Genomic DNA, 15,989 nt, shown 5'->3' on the forward strand with positions numbered 1-15,989 from the left:
ATATTGGTGAGGTCCAGTAACTATCCCAATGCATACTCTCCATGCAAAGCAAGCAGAAGTTAGACAGTTCTGCATAGTCAGCTGGATTGCTGTGAATAACCTCACGTTTGGCTGCGATGGTTTACCCTGCATTTGATAACACTGGTATATAACTTGGTTGTGCTGGGGATTTAACCTGGGGTATTTGCGGAGACATTGGATTTAGAGTTTTGCCTTATGTCTTACCAAAGGAAGATTTCTTGGAGTCACAATTTTCATCACATAAGTGGGAAGATGGATAAATATACATCTCACAAGCTATTTCCAGTGTCTTTACTGGCAAAAATCTTTCTTGCCTTCTAAGGACATGGTTCCCCTAAATCCACAATAATTTCTTCTGTAGTGCTAAAGCAAAAAGGGTTGTGTTTCCATTTGCCTTGGAGTGCAGTCGAGCAGCCTGGTCTTTATCGTCACACACAGCTCAGGGTTGCCAGCAGACTTCCTGGTCTGAAGCACATGGCATTTGGCATTTGGCCTCCTCCAAGTCCTGTGTGGTGCCTCTTGGCCCTAGTTCATAGTAATTGTTGAAGGAGGAGTGGAGGGAGGTTTGGTTCAAAGTGTCTGAAATATTAAGTGGTCTGTGCTGCAGCCTGCCAGAGCTATGTTTTTATAACAAGAAATTGAGGGTAGGAGTTATGAGCTCTGAGATGTGGCATAAAGACTTGTGGGGATATTTGAAGGTGCAAAGCTTTCTGGGATAGTATCAAAGGACTGCGCAGCCCAAGAGGGAACCAAAATTGGTATGGTCTCATCAGCAACACCTACTTTACTAAATAAAGCTGATCAGGGTGCTTCTCTGACCCTGAGGCCTAGTGTCACAGCATAATTTGTGTCCAAACACCTCGGCTCTTCTCAGGGTTTGGGAGTGAGCTAACAGCAAAGCTGCTTGGACAGCTAGTGCTCCAAGACCTGAGCCTACACTCTGGAACCTCTCTTACCTGGCAGTAAAGATATTCTCTAAATGCCAGGAATGAGTTCAGGGATATTTAAGCCAACTCCTCTATGACTTAGAAGCAGCAAGGACCTTCTTATGTGGACTCCTAAGGACTTCAGATTGTGTTATAAAATTTGATCTGAAACTTAATGATTGCCCAGCTCTCCATCAAACACGAGAGCAGCAGCATTGTTCACGTTCAAGTACAAGGACACTCCAGAAGAGAAGATCATCACTTCTGATAGTCCTTTCCATAGGCCATTCACACAGACCATAGCATTACTAAACAAGGCTATAATTAAAAAGTGTAATTTCCCATGGGAGCATCAGACTCAGAACTTCTCAGACACTAAGAAAACATTCACTGATCTCCTGCCACTAAAGCAAAGTGGATCCACATTCTTGGAGGTGTCTGTTTCTCATTCCTGTAATATCTGAATGATCATCAAGCAGATAGGAAAGCAGAAATATTGTCTTGAAGGTAGGGGATTAAAGGGAAATACACATGAAATATCATAAGAAAATGTCACAGCAATAATCTGTGCCTTTCAAGTAAATCCTGTCCACACCACTGACAAAGGTCACCTTGCTGAAGAAACTCAAATTTTATACCATGTAACTCAACAGTTTTAAACAACATCATAACATACCAGTTAATCCCAGCATCTTCCTTCCTATGCTATGCAAAAGTTGGCTAATGCATCCCAAATGCTCCAGATGTTTTATGCTCAAACACACATTAGCCTGGCTAGCTATCACTCAGAAAAAAGCTTGTTAGCAGCTCTTCACCATGAATTTTTTTGCTCAGATATTAAACAGCCTCATCCACCTAGATCATAAAATGTATTCCCAGTCCTGCAGACTGTTAAAATGTATGCCTGCAGACATTTGCTGTCACATCTGGAAAAGTCTGTGTTGTCATAATGACTTCAATACAGATTTCATCAGAAGACACATGGAAATTAAGCTGGATTCACCCAATTCCTTGCAAACCATTCCACACTAAGCACATAAGAGCTGATTCCCTCTGTTTCAGGGTCTGCACAAGTGGTGGTGGTGGTGCTCCACTTTGTTGGCATGTGAGTCTCTAGGAGTTGAATCAAGCTGCCAGGCTAGAGTTATGCAATTTTCCCTATTCCAGAAATTCTGTCCCTGAGTCTGGCTCTGCACATTTTAAATTTCTGAATGCCCCTAGGACTCCAGTGCACAATTCCTTCTCTGGTATTTGCTAGCATGATGAAGTCATATTTTCTTCACTAGAAAGGAAGAAACACCAGGCCTGACTGTGACTTATTTAACCTTGAATTAGGTCAAGGCACAGTTCTGGTGTTCGTTTTAGTGCTAATAAGGACTTGGTGCTCTCTAGTTATCACAAAATCACTGAATGGTATGGGTTAGAAGGGACCTTAAAGATCACCTTCCAACACCCCTGCCATGGGCAGGAACACCTTCTACTAGACCAGTTTGCTCCAAGCCCTGTCCAACTTCTTGAACACCACCAGGCATGGAGCAGCCACAGCTTCTCTGGGCAACTTGTGCCAGGGCCTCACCACCCTCACAGGGAAAAATTTCTTCTCAATGTCTAATCTAATTTTGCCCTCTTATTCATGAGATGAGATGCTCACTAATCCCTCTTCTTGTTTTCTAGTTGTCTTTGCTCTGTAGTGTGATAAAAATGCTGCAGTGAATTGCCCACGATCCAATACATTGATATGGCTTAATGGTGGCTCCAGAACTTCACCAACACACACCTATGTGGGCTGCTCTGGCAGTAGCCATGGCTGGAAGAGAGCAGATCCAGAACAACCCCTGACCTGTGGTTGCACTGCTCTAGCTGATACAGCACAGATCAGCTGGAAGATGTTCAAGCATTTTGCAATGCTATATTTCAAATAGTCAAGGTTGCAGGGTTATATTTTCCTTGTAAATATCTCAGTCTGTCCTGAGGCTCAAAACATGTCACTTTGGGGACTTTGCCTGTGAAAAGGTGTCCAGGGTTGTAGTATAGGATGTGCACAAAGTATTCGATCACCATCTTCATGAACTGTTGAATCCGGGGGGGGCAGTGTTTTCCCCGATCCCCTCCCTCTGGGCCATTATCTTCTGTTAATGGCCTATCAAATGCCTTGCCCATGACTCATAGATAACTCCCTCCGGGAGTTATCTCTGTTTAATGGGCCGTCAAGGACCCCCTGCATGAGTCATCATCCCATTGTGAGATGCTCCGCCCAGGGGGAGGAACCAAGCATTCCCACCTGGATATAATCTGGGGTTTGGGACAGTACGGGGGGCCCTTACCCACTGGATTCACAGAGAACTCGAGCTACCAGACCTTTCTACGGGATCACTGCTTCAGGAAGACCATCTCATCTGGACTGCTTCCATCACCCTGCTCAGGTAGTATTCTGACTCTGTCAGTGGTCTTTTGTATTATTGCATCTATTTTTATTTTACCTTTTTTACTTTCTTCCTATTAAATTGTATCTCTGACTTGAAGCCTCTCATTTGTTTTGCTTTCAAACCACTACAAAAGGCTGTTTCCACACATAAGGTAAGATATATAGATCAGTGAAGACTATGAAATTTTGCAAAACATACAATCGTAGTATATCCTGGGTTGGACGGGATCCATAAGGATAATTGAAGTCCAACTCTTGACCCTGCACAAGACCACCCCAAGAAACATACCATGTGTCACACCATTAAAAACATAGAAATGTTTCTTTCTTTAAAAAAGTCTCCAATGTCACAAATCTAGTATTGGAAATCTTTCTGAGTAAAGGTCTTTTCTTTTGGTGAAGATAGACGGGTTTTCACTCCCAAGTTTGATTTTAAGCCAGGAAGGACCAAAGTCCTTTTCATGAAAATTTAAAAACTGGGAAAGAAGTACAAAGTTTACAGGGTTTACTAATTCCTTTCAATGCTCCTCCTTATTTTAATATCATTACTGGAAAGCCACTGGACCTGAAACCTTTCTGGCTTGAAAACCATCAGATGACATTTCTGTCTTGAAAACCAATCAGATGACAGCCTTAAGAAGCAATCAGTGTCTTTATTCCCTTCTTTTCCTTGATTGTTCTACTTAGTTTTCTCCATGGTTTCCAATCCTCTGCCTTCCAGACCGCCCTTAAACTTACTACACACACAAAGGACCCAGACTTCCCACTCATTTCTATGACTAGGTCACATTCAACTACATATGCTTAGTAAAACCTCACACAGGTTGTGCAAGGAACTCTGCCTTGAGCCAACTGACACTCCCGATTCCCTTTGCAGATCCTTTCCCAGGGCTGCAAAGCAGTGATGAAGTGGTGTCAGTCCTCCCCCCCCGCCACGCAAACTCTTGTACCCTCCTTGCAGGCCGGGCAGTTTGCAGGCTGTGAACTATGCTAAGAAGAGGTCTATAGCTTTTAATATTCCTTCTTCTGGTAGAGAGCTTGGCCAGATCTTAGAGAAGAGGGCCCATGTCTCCAACCCACTCTAGAAAAGGTTACAACATCTGCTTGCCAATGAAGAAGAAAACCACAGTACAAAAATCCCATCTATTTTCTGTTTTGATGCGAAGCCAGAAAAGTCAGTTGGTTTTTCATTTCCCCAGATGCCTGAGGAGCTCAACTCCTCACTCTCCTATCCATGCAGCAGGAATGGGGCTGCTAGAAACTGGCAAGGTTTGGTGGTGCCATGAAGGTCTTGTGGACTGATTCACCAGCCTCCTGCTTAGTTTCTCAAGACAGATAAGCCTCTATTTCCCCTGCAGGCTCTTCTCAGGAAACCTGAACTTCTTCATGCACTCAGGGGTGGGGCTAAGACCTCCACCTGAGGCACAGACCTCTGTGGCCCAGGTAATCCTCATGCAATGAAACTCTCAGAAGTTTCTTCTTGAAACCACAGCTCCCAAAGTTACCTGAGCTGCTGAGACAAGGAAACTAACCACTTCTGAAGCATTTTGTGATCAATCCCTGGTCCTCGTGTTCTTCTCTCTCTGAATAGCATGTAAAGGATTTCATAAGGAGGAAAAAGCACAATAGAGGTGCAGATGTTCCCTGAGGAGGGATAAAAGGAGAGATCTGCAACCTGTGTGTTGCTTGACTTCAGGCAACAGCTATAGCAGGATATCCCTATTCTGCCTCTGTTACGCATCCTCGAGGATTTTGAGGGTGGTAGCTACATGAAAATGAGAGGATATCTGGGAAGGACATCCAGGAGGGATGAAGAGGGATCTGTTTCAGTACAAGAACCTTCCCTTGTATAAAGAAGACTGAGGGACAACATAAGAAGCTGTTGGGAGACAGGTCCAGGACACACAAAGTAGTTAGGTCTTTAGCCAACATCTGTTGGGATATAAGAAGGTGACAGGAGTCCAAGAGGAGAATGTACAATTTCAGGAAAAGGAAGTCAAAGGGTTACAAAATGCTTTAATCTTTCAAGGCTACGCCTGTATTAAAGAGTCAGCTAGAGCCAGAGCAATGTCCCCAGCTCTGTTCCATGACCATACAGACTGCTTAAATCTTAGTTTACTCCCCATCATGGCTGAGCACTAGTGAGTCCCAGACAACATCCAGGCATGGCCATACTAGCAAAGGGCAAGGATCATTGACAAAATAACTTAACTCAATAGGTGTTAAGTAATCTGTTTAGGTGAGAAAACCCATCTGGTTGCAAGTTCTGCTTGCCATGGGTGGCCAGTGAACAGGATCCAGCCTGGTTTATTTACTAGTCAAAGGCAGCCAAAGATGCAAGTATCTCGGGGCTGTGCATAAGCACTGGAGTTTAAAAAAGAAGTGTGATTTCCAACACATGTCACTCTCTTTGGCAGTGCCTGTTGGCTGGACTGAGACATTCCCCTGTGAAACACTTCAGGCTGCTGTGATGCTGAGATGCCACTGGATCTCATTTAGGCATGCCCATATGGCCTTGCTCCATCTGCTCACAGGATTGTGCCTCCAGCAGACCTTTCCCTCTTTTTCTGATCCCAGGGAGTCTTAAAAACAAGTGCAACAGAAGCTGGAATGGGTACCTAAAGGAACATGGCACCCATGACAGGAACACATTGTCCCAGTAGTACCTCCCACCTTCAATGACCAACAGACCTGTTTTGGTAGAAACAGTTTGTCTGATGGGGTTTCTGCAAGTAAGAATAATGTGGTCCATCTGGTGGCTCCAGAGCTGGGATTTAAACCCAGCAGCTTGGTCAAAGTCCAAACAAAAAGTTCAGCCATAGCTGGGGCACCATATTTAAAGGATATTGTGGTTTTCCTCTCTCAACCACACTTATTTGAAGTCCTGGTTGTAACCAAGCATGAAGGGCAGCAGAAAAATTAATTGGTGTTTCAGAGAAATGCCTTTCTTTGTCTTTCTATGCCCATACATTTAGCAGGTTTCAAAGGTGACTTAGCCAGAATTTTCTGAGTTTATCAGGTCCAAGAGTTTGGGAATATTATCACTAAATTAATTCAAATAATGAAGTTAATTCACCTAGCTATGCATGGAATACAATTACTTTGTTTTTTCTTCTAAGTATCCCAAATAGAATTGGATTGATCATTTACTAGACTAATGCGGAACTTCTCTGGCAGTGTGCTACCTTAATCACAGAAGATCTAGACTATTTTACACAAGGATGAAACATGTCCCTGATGCCAATTTCTAAAGGGAATCCAGGATGAATTAGCTTGATGACAGAGCTAGCATGTCTAGGCAGATAGGATATTGTCCACCTTGGATGTTCTTGAAACCTCAACTCACTGCCAAAGTTTGCTGGAACTGGACATGGAGATAAGGCAGCATCTGAAAGAATGGAGATTGGACAAACATTTCACATTCATGAGGATGGAAGAAGAATGGTAAAAAATACTCATATCCTTAGCAAATTAGGATTCAAAATGCAGTTCTGCTAACTTACTAGAACTTACTACCTCTCCTACAGCTCCTGGCTCTGAAAGAAAAACTGTGGCCAAGTTTGCTGGAAGATTTAGGCTGTTGCCATACCAAGAGTTCATTCCTTTCCTAACTCTCTGCCAGACTGAAGCTTACCCCATGAGAGGAGCAGAAAGTTCTCATGGGTTCTCAATGTTCGTAATCACTGGTACCTATATTGATTCTCACTCCTTGAATTCATTTGTCCCATTGACCAATGCATCAGTTTTGTGAGAAAATCAAATACCCCAAATGCCACATCCTATTTTCCTTCACACTGTACTGTCCTTTCCATCCTTTCATATGCTGGTTGGACACCTATTTCCTTCTTACCACCTGAGTATCCAGCCTGTGGGCTGCATCCATCACAGTTCCAGATGCCTCTGGAGGCCCCTTAGATCCCTGTAAAGCACTGTGGGCTCCAATGGGACTTCCAGCTGTCAATGCCTTGTATGGGATATTCAGCACCTCAGTTTTGCCATGATGTTAGAGGGAACTCAGGCCTTTATCACCCAGCTGCCATCTGTTCTGCAAAGGCAGGTCTATCTTTTCACTTTTTAAGTCATGTAAACAGTGTGGGAATATAAAGGATAGGGGGAAAAAACCCCCAAACCCAATCAGGGAATAAATTACAAGTGTATTTTTTCAAAATGTTCTTCTAGCTAATATAATACATAGTCCAATGCACTTTACAAGACTGGCCCTCAAAAATTTCCTACCAAGTACCAGAATTCTTATGTTCAACTGGTGTAAATCATTGCTTTTGATTTACACTGAGAGGCAGGTCACAATTGCCTAATTAAATAGCTTCTCTTTGAGCAGAAAGCTAGACTTTATGGAAGTGTAACTGTGAATTACTTTACGACAGGGCTAACCAAATTTTCCCCAACCCAGGGCAATAACGGCCCAAAATGGAGGGGACGCTGAGAGGTGGGGAGTGGCAACCCCATCTTGTGAGAGGCGCCTAGTCTCTCCCCAGCGCAGTGAGGCTTGGGGGCACCCCACCAGCTGAGAGGCCTAGAGCCTCAGGTGTTTAGCATTTTTGTCGTTACAGGGCCACGTCACTGGAGATCTCATGATAACCCATCCTGAGGGCTACAGGCCATGGGAGTTTAGCGTTCCACCTTTGTTGACACTACACTGGACTGGACAGGTGGACGGGCCACCTTCACTTGACTCGGAAGGGATGCAGAACACGCTCTGTATTAAAACTCTAGCCATTTGTTGGAAAGAGAGAGAATACAAGGGGGAAAAAAAGCCAGAAAAAGCAAGAGAAAGTAGAAAAAAGAAAAGGGGAGAAAATAAGGACAGACAGAAAGAAAAAGTGAGAGAAACTCATTTATATATTTTGAGACTTCAGTTCCTTTCATTGTGAAAGAATGGGAAAGTTTGGGAAGCCCAGACTAAATAACTCACAATGATAACAGGGTGATACCAAGAGCAGTAAAACTAATTTATTGGGCTGAGTTTATCTGATTCCAGGGAAAGTGAGTATTGCTGAATGCAGCTCTGACTGTGCCTGTCTCTGACAAGACACACAGTTCAGATACAATATTACATTAAGCAGATGTGGCCCATTAAGAAGCTGAGCTCGAAAATGTACTTTATCCTGTCAAGGCAAATCCTGGTTGAAAACCTGGGCCTTAAAAAAACCCTGAAAACTGCAAGATGTTCTATTTTGGGCTTTATTGCTTTAATCTTTTTTGTGTCAGTCATAGTTACAGGGTGATGATAAATATAAACCTGCCTCCACTGTATTTCTAACATAACTCCATTACTTACCCTCAGCTAAAGCAGAGAAAAACCCCTTAACATAAAACCCAGAAGAACCAGTCCTGGGTTCAATTATCACCCAGAACTGGGTGAGTTTGGTGAGATCTCAGAGGCAAACCTGCTAAAACACAAATCATATGTTCCTACTCCAGCCTGGCCTAAAATGTAGAATGGGTGAGGAAGCACAGCCAGTTCATCCCTTCCTTACCCCCAACCATCACGGAGACAGTGCTGGGTTAGCTCTTGTGTGGGGTCTCCAAGATGAGATGATTCTCACTCTAGGTGCCTCTCTGCATGAGAACTCCTGAAAATATGTGGGATATGATGCAGAGGAGAAAATGGATGGGATTCAAGATCTGTGGAGTAATATTTGGTTGTGCTAAAAGAGGGTGTGAGTATTATTTAATAAAAATATTGGTGAATTCTCATACCAAATTTCTTTATATCTAGTCTATTTATATATGTGTATTATTTATAAAACTGGGAAAAAACACTTGTTCTGGATTAAACCAAGCCAAAATATAAATCATGGGACTCAATTATCACTACTGAATTTAGGTGTTTAAAAGGCACTTTGGAGTATATCAACCCCTGACAGCTGTGGGGTTTTTTGTTTTTTGGGGTTTTTTTTTGCCTCTGGAGCATATAATGATTCTTCATTATTCCATTATTCTCATGTATTTCATCCAGTACACACACCACTGACAGAAATGTTCAGAAACATCAGCAAGATATCAAAAGGAAAGAAGGTCAATCTCATTACACTGGCTAAGACAATTTTGAGGAGAAAAAGCATGATGTTGAAAGAATGGTCAGTGTCTTTCTATGCAGGAAGATCTCTCAGTTTATCTAAATCTCCTGAAGGTAAGCTTGTGCACTTAATCAAGGCTATTAATCAGATGATATAGAGTAATGGAAAATATTTTGCAAGGAGAAATCCTCTGCCAGCAATTCAGCGTTCATGCAAAACACAGTCACTGTATGGCATTCATTTTGTTCTTTGAAGTTTCTTTGTTTATGCCTTATTATGTGAAATATCCTCCTTAATGGCTGGGAGGAAAAAAAAGTTAGTTTGTACCAGTGCAATTATCAATACAAGTCAAGTTCAGGGGCCTGAGTATGACATTTGATTGCAGCTGTGAAGTGGACTGTATGCTTGAATGGTTTGATTTTCTTTACAAACTCCATGAAAAGTAACTTTTTTAGTTTCCTTGGAATTCTGTGCGAATCCCAAGATGAAAATGTTCCCTCTAATGGAGAGAAAAGGAAAAAATGAGTCTAACCAGCTAAATTCACATGTTTACAATGTTTGATTTTATTCATTAAGTTTCATTGTTTTATTTGGAAGTGTATTTTAGAAATTTATGTAACATAAAAGATACCATCTGTAATCATTTTGGGCATGGGAGTTATATAGGCTCATTCTTTGATGCTAATAGTCCAGGTACACTTAATAACTAATTAGCTTGGTTTATAACAAAACCAAACATCAAAACAAAAGGACCCGTATGACAAGCATCAGGCTAAGGATAAGCCCCACCTGACTTCCAACATCTGCTCAATTGATACCTACATGGAAAGGGTTGCACTAATTCCCAATAGACATAATTCATCTTATCCTAATCCCCTCTTTGGAGACATTCCAGATTTCTACACTCTGAAAATATCTTTATTGCAGAGAGCTGAGAACAGCTTGCTCCAAACCTGCCCAATGAATTCCTGCTGGGGCAGTTCATTCAACAACTTGTGACTCTCTACTAAGATCCTGTTTAACTCAGAAGCCCCTCTTGGTGATTTTGGAGGTCAGACCTGGACAATGGGTGCCAATGGCACTTTTGAAGCAGAATGAGCCTGATGGCTTTGCACAGCTAATTTTTGAGTGTCCTCCAGTTTGTTGGTCCATGGTACACCCTGGAATAGCCTTTGGGACTAGTGCTGTGAAGGGAAGAAACTGGTCTCAAGTCCTTGCATCACCAGATGCAGGGGTGCAATTGAATTGTTTAAACATCAGTACTACTTGAAATGTCCATGGGTGCCCCTTGGATGTTCCTCTTCCAGCCGTGGTGGGCAGACAATTCTTATGAGGACAAGGTCACTCTGAAGTCCTTCAAATGGCACCACATGCTTCACTGCAAACTGCTGGTGGAGTCTTCCATCCAGTGGAGGAAGAGCTGTGTGTGGGAGGGCAAGCTAGGGAGTTATTGCTGTCTTAAATCAGGCCATTCTTTGCAGGTGTCATCTCAACAATTTTGTCATACCCAAGAGCTGCTTGTCAAGTGTGGATGCGCAGGGAGTTGCTTGCTGTTGCCTCCCACTTCCCCCAAAAGCAAAGGTACTTCCAGCTCACACCCCCCGGCCCCTGCCCCGTCCCCCCCCCCCCTCCCCCCGCTCACATGCTGTTGGCAGGAAGGAAGGAACCTCCTGCAGAGGTGAGCACTGTTGTGGAGTTTTAATCTGTCTGAGCCGTATGTGGAGAGCAGCCCTAGGCAGAGCAGAAGTTTAGAAAAGAAAACAGTTTTCTTGCTCAAGCCTGACCCTGGTCAACATGTGCAGCACTTTGAAAAATTAATTGCATCTTGAGTGGAAAAGTAGCTGCAGGTGGGGTGTGTTTTCAGTGTCTGTAGGCAGCAGAGAAAGTTTGGGATACCCCTGTACATGAGGGACCTCACTGACCTGAGGGTATTTGACTGACACTGGCAAAGGTTGCACAGAGAAGCTGTGGCTGTCCCATCCCTGGAAATGTTCAAGGCCAGGTTGGATGGCCTTGGAGCAATCTGAATTACTGGAAGGTGTTCCTGCCCATAGCAGGGGTTTGGAATGAGATGAGCTTTAAGGTGCGTTTCAGCCCAAACAATTGGATGATTTAAATACGCCTACCAGTTGGTTTCCTTTGATGATGACACAGTTGCTGTTATTAATGACTTTCATAATGACACAGATTACAGAATCTTATCTTAAATTTCAAACTATTTTAGGATAATTTTAAACTTGAAATTTAGTCTGAGAAACAATGGAGAAAGAAGGATGCCTCTTAGAATAATGGATCTTAAATCCCTCTTTCCTTTAAAATACAGCATGAATTTTGAGAAAGCAGCCAATCCTCAAGGATGTTGTAATTATGCTGTCACACACCCTAGAGCTTCAGACAAACACAGGATTGTGATCACCCAACTTTACCTGGATTAATTTTTATACTTCCACCTTCGCTCCAGTTCATCATTCATCACCACTGAGCAACATTCCAGACCTCATCCCAGACTGACCAAATTAGAAAATCTGAAAGAAACATGGGTCTCTATTTTTAAAAGTCCACTTGTCAGCAGTTACCACTTATAGAGATCTATTGATAAACTGGCATTTATAAGATTCAATTATCCAAGGTTTTCAGTGCTTTGGCCCTAATTCAGGAAAACAGTTATACACACCTTTAGGTTTAAGTGTTAAGAGCCATCCCTGTTTGAGTTGTTGCTGTGTCATGCGAGTGGGTAGACTTCACACAGTATGTCAGCCAAGGAAAATTTTTAGGTCTGAAGCTCATCCTTACATCGACAGCAGCACAAGAGTTCTGCCACTATGTTATGGATCTGGGGGCTTTCTCCTAAGCTCGGTAGTCCTGGCAGCATGTCCCTTTATATCCCTGCCCCTGCAGTTGGGCAGTTACCCTCTTCTCCCTTAAGAGAAATTTCAAGCCAATGTGGTGCTGGTAAATACTTTGAAAAAATTCCACTTAAAAGAACAAAAAAAAGAAAACTTTCCATGCAGCCCGGAAAGGATCTTTAAAATTTAAAACTCATTTAATTTACAATACAAACAAACTACTGTCCACTTATTTTTAACAAAAGAGGAAGTAAAAACAATCCACAATATATTCTATTGTTACTATTTTTATTATTATTGTTGCTCTCACAATTAGAAAACAGCCAATGCTGCTTCCATGAACAGGGTGTAATTTGTGCTTTAGATGAATAAACCATAGGTCTTTTGAGATATTTAATCAAACTCTGTCTGACTGATGAAACTGGTCCTGAGAGGAAAACAAAACAAAACATGTTTGTTTAAGTCATGTTAAAGTCATTAATCCCAGGTGGATTTTAAGTTTCTTGTTCTTTCTCTCCCTCTCCCAAATCTTGTTTTCTGCTCCATCTCCCTTGCAGAGGACTAAGTCATGCCCGTGATAGCTCCTATCTGCTCTTGGGAACAAAACAATGGTGTTTCACTACCCCCTGTCTGATGCAGGGAAAGGCAAATCCTTTGTCACGGGGTGGAGGTCTAACAACAATCGATCCCAGATCTGGATTTTCCTCTTGTTCCCCATATTCCCAAGTACCTCGAGAGCCTCCTCCCAGCTACGTTCCCCAAAGTAGTAGCCCAGAGCTGGGCAGCACAAGTCTATCTCACTTGGAGGATGATAATAGTTGTTTACAGGGATCTGTTTTCTAGTAGGAAGAGGGATGGTCCCTCAGGGACTGTTTTATTATTTTCCTGACAGAGACACTGCTAATTGTATTCAGATTTTTTTTCTTCTTCTCTCACTTCCCTTCCCCCTACCAAGGACTTTTCTAGCTGCCTGTGAAATATTGTGGGCTGCCTGCTTTAGTATAATTAAGATACTTTCTATTTTTGTAGAATAAAATACACAATCAGATGGGCATTTTTTTATAATGAATGGCATTTGCCTACCTTATGGAGAAACCTAAGTGATATAAAACTGGAAGGGGTAAGGATGGGGGAATTAATCAAAAAATACAAAGCTAGCCAGATGTATACAGGGTCTAAAACATCAGATTTGAAAATAGCATTAAGTCCAAACTGTTTTATTAAATCACAGATATTTTTTTCAAATTAATAAATAGTACAAGGCCACCAGCATAGTACTCTTCAGGATAACTTGGCTGTTTCCGTTAGGGGTAATAGTGTAAAACGGTGAAATAATAGTGTTTGTAGGAATAAACCAGATGTATTTTACCAGCTAGTGTTAATCAACAGTACTGTGTAGTACGACATGGAGCTGGGCCAAATTATATCAGCTGTTGGGATGTGATAAGACATGTTATAAGACAGGAACTACAGCATCACCTGACAAAGACATTCACAATAATTAAAGCCATTTTCTGCAGTAGCTGAAGGATCTCTGTTCAAGAGCAAAGCCTTGAAAACTGCTTGCTGAATGCTGGAGAAAGGAAACAGGGGTGTATTTTCCTTGAAAAGCTGGTTTGTGACAAATGTTCACATGGCACATGCACAAAAGATTATAAAATCATAGAATGATTTGGGTTGGGATGGACCTTGAAGATCATCCAGTTCCAACCCCCTGCCATGGGCAGGGACACCTTCCTCTAGACTGCAAAAATAACTTGGACATTCTGGTTTGGATCCCTGTTGTATCAATAATTGAAATTGAGAGATGTGACACTTTTCTCTTCTGGCCTCTCTGCGCTTTGCTGCTGATGCAAGGAGTGAAGCATCAGAGACTGGTGGCAAAGAGAAAGATGCACTGTCCACTAGACCAGGTTGCTCCAAGCCCCATCCAACCTGACCATGAACACTTCCTGGGATGGGGCAGCCACAGCTTCCCTGGCCAGCCTGTGCCAGGGCCTCACAGGGAGAAATTTCTTCCTAACATCTAATCTAATCTAAACCTACTTTATTTCAGCTTAAAGCCATCAAACTGATGAGATGACCCTAGTTTGCTGGATGAAGCAAGCTTGTGTAACAAGGGAGACTGCAGTTTATCAGACCTTGCCCTGTACATGACTCTCTCTTTAGGAAGGCACATCGCCCTGGGCACACTCCTAATACAGTGTGCATTAGGAAATTTAGAAGTTACGGAAAAAGCAGTGTAACACTGTTAATTTTTAGACTAACAGCCTAAGACATGGGCTGGGGCCACTCTTTTCTCCAAGAAGAGTAATTCAGATGGAGCCCATGATGGATTATCTAGAGAAGCCAGGGGGAATTTTGAACATGGATGCCCCAAACTGCAAAACTACAAACAATTCAGCCATTTCAGTAAAAGACATCTGTGGCATGAGATAACAAAATCTGAGTTACCACCGTGGCTCAGGTTCTGCTGTGGTTTCATTTCTTACCTGATGGACCTGCAGATGCTTAATTGATTTACTCACTTCTTTTAATTCCAGAGGATGATTTCTTCTGACACAAGAAAGCCAGTCAAGGATCACAGGTCTGACATGGGAGGAGTGAAATGCAGCTGAAAACAGTGTATGTATAGACCATTTCTTCCTTTTTACTATTTTTTCACCAAGCAGAAAGACTCATGACATCAGCAAGGGAGCAAGAAAAAGAGTCATTACAGAATGGCATTGAAATGCTCAAATTTTTCTTCAGTCAGAACATCCACGCCTTGTTGGCTTCATCAGAAAATGGAAATAAAAATAAAATTCCTTAAAAGAATGAGAGTAGACCATTTCTTTACATATCAAATTAAGCCAAATTCTGGCATTGGAGAGCAGTGGGATTTGTGCCACCAGCCTGTCTGCATGTCAGCCTAAAGACACCCACCACTCATCACACAGCACTGCAGAGACATTTTAGTTCATCAGCTTTTATGGAGTGACAATAACACAAACCACTGACAAACTATGAAAGGCCTTTTTTTGCCTGATCATGACTGGGGGAGGGGAGGAGGCAAGGAGACCAAACCCATTACAGCAAAGCAAAGTAGCTGAAAAGAATAAAATACCTCTAATTTTGCTCTTATGGCACATGATGATTTTCTTCTCCAGCTCCCCAGGACTGCTCACAGACGTGTCAGAAGCAGTTGCCCCCTAGGGAGTGGCTGAGTGGGGAAAAAAAGAGGATTTGGAGAAAGACTGCAGTGTTACTGACATATTTCCTCCTAGGAAAGTGACAGAGTCTCTCTACATTTGTGTAGGAGTGATTTTTTGGCTGTCTACAGCATTTTGCATGGGGTTGGGTTGCCCAAGAATGCTCTGAAAGACATAAGAAGCTCTGCTGTCTTCTGTTCCTGGAGCGGCATCCTTCTACTTTGATAATGAGTACACAGAGCTGGATGGCCAGTAAAAAAAACCAAAACCAAACAAAACAAACAAAACCAAAAAACCCCCTCAAAACCCCAAACCAACCAACCAACCAACCAAAAAAAGGAATAAATAAAAACCACACACAAAAAAACCCCAAACAAAACCCACAAAAAACCAAAACCCAACAAAACAAAATCCCCTAACAAACAAACCAGCAAGCAAAAACAAATAAACAAGACAACAACAAACAAAAACAAACAAAAAAGAAAATAATGGAGCCTAGGCTATGTTAAAACCTTCCCTGCACAGCAACTCCTCTCCAG

General features: G+C 42.3%; 1 protein-coding gene across 1 annotated transcript in view; it reads left to right on the top strand.

The window, feature by feature from the left end:
* The window catches only part of UVRAG (UV radiation resistance associated), a 282,645-nt gene extending 267,614 nt beyond the window's left edge, over window positions 1-15,031 (top strand). Inside the window, exons 16-18 of the transcript XR_010725357.1 lie at window positions 9,353-9,526; window positions 10,895-10,994; window positions 14,803-15,031. The gene's annotated coding sequence lies outside the window, so the exon portion shown is untranslated. The remainder of the gene's footprint in view (window positions 1-9,352; window positions 9,527-10,894; window positions 10,995-14,802) is intronic.
* Window positions 15,032-15,989: the final 958 nt, after the last annotated feature.

This window comes from Chamaea fasciata, unplaced genomic scaffold (genome assembly GCF_029207755.1).
Source record: "Chamaea fasciata isolate MVZ Bird 193981 ecotype frontalis unplaced genomic scaffold, bChaFas1.0.hap1 SCAF_2, whole genome shotgun sequence".
Classification (NCBI taxonomy): domain Eukaryota; kingdom Metazoa; phylum Chordata; class Aves; order Passeriformes; family Sylviidae; genus Chamaea; species Chamaea fasciata.